The following is a 5958-nucleotide window of genomic DNA, read 5'->3' on the forward strand; positions in this document are numbered from 1 at the left end:
ATTACCCCTTTCCTGGCCGAGGATCTTCTATGAGCAACTCCTGAAGATCCGGGTACCAAGCCCTCCTTGTCCAGTCTGGAGCAATGAAGATTGCTCGAACCCTTGTTTTTCTTATGATCCTGAGTACCTTTGGGATCAGCGGAAGTGGAGGGAAGACATATTGACGGGAAAACCCACTAGATCCCTAGTGCATCCACTGCTACTGCTTGAGGGTCTCTCGACCTGGAACAGTATCTCTGAAGCTTCTTGTTGAGGCAAGATGCCATCATGTCTACTTGAGGAACTCCCCAAAGACTTGTCACCTCTGCGAAGACTTCTTGGTGGAGGCCCCACTCTCCTGGATGGAGATCGTGTCTGCTGAGGAAGTCTGATTCCCAGTTGTCTACTCCCGGAATGAATATTGCCAACAGAGCTTGTAGATGTTTTTCTGCCCAGCGGAGGATTTTTGTAGCCTCTGCCATTGCCGCTCTGCTTTTCGTTCCGCCCTGCCTGTTTATGTACGCAACTGCTGTTACATTGTCTGCTGGATCTGCACGGGACGGTCTTAAAGAAGATGTACCGCTTGTTGAAGGCCGTTGTAAATGGCTCCCAGCTCCAGCACGTGTATGTGAAGGCAGGCTTCCTGGCGTGACCAACGTCCCTTTTAAGTTTTCTCCCTGAGTGACAGCTCCCCAGCCTCGGAGACTTGCATCCGTGGTTACCAGGACCCAGTCCTGAATCCCGAACCTGCGTCCCTCTAGTAGGTGAGAGCTGTGTAACCACCACAGGAGCGAAATCCTGTTTTTTGAGGACAGGATTATCTTTCGGTGCATGTGCAGGTGTGACCCAGACCACTTGTCCAACAGGTCCCACTGGAATACTCTGGCATGGAACCTGCCAAACTGTATGGCCTCGTAGGCCGCCACCATCTTCCCCAACAACCGAATCCACTGATTGATCGACACACAGGATGGTTTCAGTATCTGTTTTACCATTTTCTGTATTTCCAGAGCCTTTTCCAGCGGAAGAAATACTCTCTGAACTTCTGTGTCCAGAATCATCCTGAGGAAAGACAACCTTGTCGTCGGTTCCAACTGTGACTTTGGATAATTTATGATCCACCCGTGTTGTTGGAGTATCGACAGAGAGAGAGTGAGATGTTTTGTAACAACTGCTCCCTAGATCTCGCCTTTATCAGGAGATCGTCCAGATAAGGAATTATATTGACTCCTTTCTGACGGAGGAGGACCATCATCTCCACCATCACCTTAGTGAATACCCTCGGCGCTGTGGAGAGGCCAAAAGGTAACGTCTGGAATTGGTAATGGCAATCCTGAACCGCGAATCTCAGATACGCCTGGTGAGGAGGATAAATGGGAACATGCAGGTAAGCATCCTTTATGTCCACCGACACCAAGTAGTCCCCCTCCTTCAGACTGGAAATCACCGCCCGAAGTGATTCCATCTTGAACTTGAACTTTTTCAGGTAGCAATTCAGATCTTTTAGGTTTAGGATCGGTCTGACCGAGCCGTCCGGCTTCGGAACAACAAAGAGGCTTGAATAGAAACCCCGTCCTTGTTGTGACAACAGTACCAGGACTATGACCTGGTCCTGACATAATTTTTGGATTGCCGCAGTTACTGCTTCTCGCTCTGGCGGAGAAACTGGCAAGGTCGATTTGAAAAATCGGCATGGGGGAACGTCTTGAAACTCCAGCTTGTATCCCTGGGATACTATTTGCAACACCCAGGGATCCAGGCCAGACAGAATCCAACCTTGGCTGAACAGTTTGAGACGTCCCCCCACCCGAGCGGCCTCCCGCAAGGGAGTTCTAGCGTCATGCTGAGGATTTGGCAGGAGTAGGGGTAGACTTCTGCTCTTGGGAACCAAGAGCCGCTGCAGACTTCTTTCCCCTTCCCCTCCTCCTACCTGCAAAGAAGGGGGAACCTCTCGTCTTTCTGTATTTATTGGGCTGAAAGGACTGCATGTGCGGGTGATGGGTCTTTTTTGCCGGTGCAGGCGCAGAGGGCAAAAATGTCAACTTACCTGTGATAGCCGTTGAGACTAACGCATCCAGGCCATCGCCAAATAAGGCCTCACCTTTATATGGGAGAGCCTCCATGTTTCTTTTGGAATCTGCATCCGCTTTCCACTGGCGAATCCACAACGCCCGCCTAGCCGACACTGCCATGGTAGCGGCTTGTGAACTCAAGAGTCCGATATCCTTCATTGCTTCCAGCATGTAGGCGGCAGTGTCCTTGATATTCCCTAACTTAAGGAGTATCTCATCTTTATCAATTGTGTCAATTTCCGATGACACGCTTTCTGACCATTTTTCAATAGCGCGACTCACCCACGCGCAGGTAGTAGATGGCCTGAGCAGCGTACCATTGGCTACATAAATGGATTTCAATGTCGTTTCCATTTTACGGTCTGCTGGCTCTTTAAGTGAAGCCGTGCAGGGTGCAGGGAGAATTACCTTCTTTGTCAACCTGGAAAGTGCACTGTCTTAACACAGGGGGTGATTCCCATTTTTTCCTGTCCTCAGCCGGGAAAGGGTAAGCTATCTGAATCCTTTTGGGAATACGAAATTTCTTATCAGGATTCACCCACATCCCTTTAAAGAGAGCATTCATTCGTGTGAAGGAGGGAATGTGACTTTGGATTTCTTTTCCTTATAAAAATAAGCCTTCTCCTGAGGTACAGGAGTGGTTTCTGTAACCTCCAACACGTCCCTTATAGCCTCAATCATATATTGTATACTTTTCGCCAATTTTTGATCTATCTCTCTGGAATAACTATCGTCGACACAGGAATCAGAGTCCGTGTCGGTATCAGTGTTTATAACATTCGCAAATGGTCTCTTATGTGACCCAGAGGGGCCGCCTGCATAAGGAATAACAGAATCCTGAAAAATCCCATCTTTCACAGATTTTCTCCAGCATGCAGCCTTAGATTCAGACTTATCTAATCTACGGTTAATCAGATGCATACTGTCACGTATCTCTTTCACCCATGCAGGCTCTTGGTGTGCCGGCAGCGCCACCACATTACAAGTCTGTGTCCCTAAAATGGCTTCCTCCGGGAAGGAACTCCCTGCCTCAGACATGCCTCACACGTGTACAGCACACTCACAGACACACTGGGACTTATTTGGGGACAGACCCACAGTAAAATCTGTCAGAGGAACACAGTATAGGAGCAGCCAGTTCACAATCCCAGCGCCCGTAATGAGTGTGAACACAGAATGCCCACAGCCAACTAGCGCTTTTATACAGTTAATCACACTATAAAATTGCACCACAATGCCTTGTGCCCCCCCCAAATATCACCCTGTACTTGTCAGAAGTGGAGAGGACCAGCGTGTTCTCTGCAGCCTGAGAGAGAGAAAATGGCGCTGAGCAGTGTGCTGGCTGCCTGCGGAAGAAGCTCCGCCCCTGCAATGTCGCGTCCTTACACTCAGTAATCACAGTAATATTTATATTGGCAGGGGTAGGGCTGTGCCAGCGGCACCTTATGCCCCCTTTTAGCCAGTTTTGAGGTATATTTTTGCTGCCCAGGGCGCCCCCGCGCCCTGCAGTGCCTGTGTGTATGGGCAGCAATGGCGCGCTGCGCTCCCGCCAGCCGCGCCGGACCTCAGCCGTCACTTATTTGATAGAAGTTCATTCTTCTCATACTCACCTGTCTTCTGACTTCTGGCTCTGTTAGGGGGGTGACGGCGTGCTGTGGGAGTGAGCATCTAGACACGGCTAGCGTTCAGTACCCTTCAGGAGCTAATGGTGTCCTGTCAGCCAGAAGCAGAGCCATGAAACTCTTCAGGAAGTTGGTTCTGCTTCTGCCCCCTCAGTCCCACAAAGCAGGGAGTCTGTTGCCAGCAGATCTGCCTGAAAATAACAAACCTAACATAAGTCTTTTCAGAGAAACTCAGTAGAGCTCCTCAGAGTGCATCCAGTCTGCCTGGACACATTTCAAAAACTGAGGTCTGGAGGAGGGGCATAGGGGAGGAGCCAGTTCACACCCATTGAAAAGTCTTAAGAGTGCCTATGGTCTTGATGTGGTCCCCAGCATCCTCTAGGATGTATGAGAAAAATGTAACTAAAGTGTGTAAAAGTCAGAAAGTGCACAGCACCTGAAACACACTAAATTTGTTAAAGATGTGCTTCACTGAAATTTCTACGAACACCCCTGCACCCACCAGTGGCCGTTTCCTGTAGAAAGAAACAGGAAAGCATTTAAAATGGTGTCCCACCATGTGCTTTTTTTTTTTTTTTCCCCTCATGTAAAACATACATGTGTTAATAGGTCTACCACATGTACCATCCCAAACACAGTTCCAGACTTAATAGCCTAGAATAACGGTCAATCCGTTGCCATCCCCCCATATTTGTGGGGAACGATGGACTAGGGACTTCATCACCTGTCCCCCACCATTTGCTGCTACTGTAGACATAGCTATTTTCACCCCAAAGCACTACAAACCCCCCTTTACCTCTCCCCCTATACACTGTGAGAGGCAACGGCGGGGAAGGGACTGTAAGCGGCTATCAAGCATAACAGTGTCGGCAGAGAGAGCAGGGGTGACGGGCGGCCAGCGCGTGAGCTGGGACAGCGGGCTCCCAGCAGTGACAGCAGGGCTGTCCGCGGCTGTGCGATCAGGGACACAGCGGGCGCCCAACGATGGCAGCATGGCTGTTCACAGCTGGGCGATCAGGGACACAGTGGGCGCCCAGCAGCGGCAGCATGGCTGTCCGTGGCTGGGTGATCATGGACACCGCAGGCGCCCAGAGGCGGCAGCATGGCTGGGCGATCAGGGACACAGCGGGCGCCCAACGATGGCAGCATGGCTGTTCACAGCTGGGCGATCAGGGACACAGTGGGCGCCCAGCAGCGGCAGCATGGCTGTCCGTGGCTGGGTGATCATGGACACCGCAGGCGCCCAGAGACGGCAGCATGGCTGGGCGATCAGGGACACAGCGGGCGCCCAGCGGCGGCAGCGTGTACGCTGACTGTGGCTGGCCTGGAGAGGGGTGCAGGCATCAAAGCAAATATGAACTCCCTCACATGGCGGGGCGGCAGCAAGATTTGACCGCCCCTGCTCCTTAAAGCCCATTCACGTTACAACGTATAACGGAGCGGCGGCAGTGTGAGCTGCCTGCCCGCTCCTTACCCGTGTTAAGTGGAGGCTCTGACGGAGCTTCTTTGTCAAGCTCTGTCCAGCTCCTGCAGCATTAGGCTGAATCAGCTACTGCTGATTAGGTCTATGGCAGGGCTCCTCTGAGCGCCGACAAGCCAATGCTGCACTTAGCAGCATACCCAAACCCGGCCCCACGCTTCTTAAGCTGGGAAGGAATTGGGAAGTGGAAAAAGAAAAATCCTTTTTAAAAGAAAAGTTTAGTCAGGAGATCTTCTCCAAACGTGTGCCTTCCCGGCGAGGCATAAAAAAAACACTGAGGTATCTTGGGAGTATGGAGGGGGTGGAGGGTTACTAATTTAAATATTTAAATGTGCCTGTCCCCGCTAACACCCCGTTCATATCACCAAGAGTACTCCACTGACCCCAGTGGAAAAAAAAAAAAAAAAAGTTAACGAATCAACCCAATTTTACGTTCCTCCCTTTTCACCTGTGTGACTCTGCATTATGTGCCAAGTCTCCACACTGTTATTACACTCTCCATGCCGATACAGAACCAGTAGGTGGTGTATAAAACTCCTCAACTCATTCTATATTATCCACAGCATATGCCAGGGGTAGGCAACAGGCGGCCTTCCAGCTGCTGTAAAACTACACATTTGCTAACGAGGCATTCTAAACCTGTGGCACGCCATACTGGGATGTGTGGTTCCACAGCAAATGGAGTGCCACACATTCGCAGCATAAAGCACTGATTAAATACAGATGTGTACCAGCACTTTCCAGGTTGTTGTTTTTGTCTCCTGAATTCTTGCATTCAGCATCCTATGTCATTGTGTTTCCTCAG

General features: G+C 50.6%; 1 protein-coding gene across 7 annotated transcripts in view; it reads left to right on the forward strand.

The window, feature by feature from the left end:
• Nucleotides 1-5958, forward strand: part of NUDT8 (nudix hydrolase 8) — a 165402-nt gene that overhangs the window by 158981 nt on the left and 463 nt on the right. The gene's annotated exons all lie outside the window — the stretch shown is intronic.

This window comes from Pseudophryne corroboree, chromosome 3 (assembly GCF_028390025.1).
Source record: "Pseudophryne corroboree isolate aPseCor3 chromosome 3, aPseCor3.hap2, whole genome shotgun sequence".
Taxonomy (NCBI): domain Eukaryota; kingdom Metazoa; phylum Chordata; class Amphibia; order Anura; family Myobatrachidae; genus Pseudophryne; species Pseudophryne corroboree.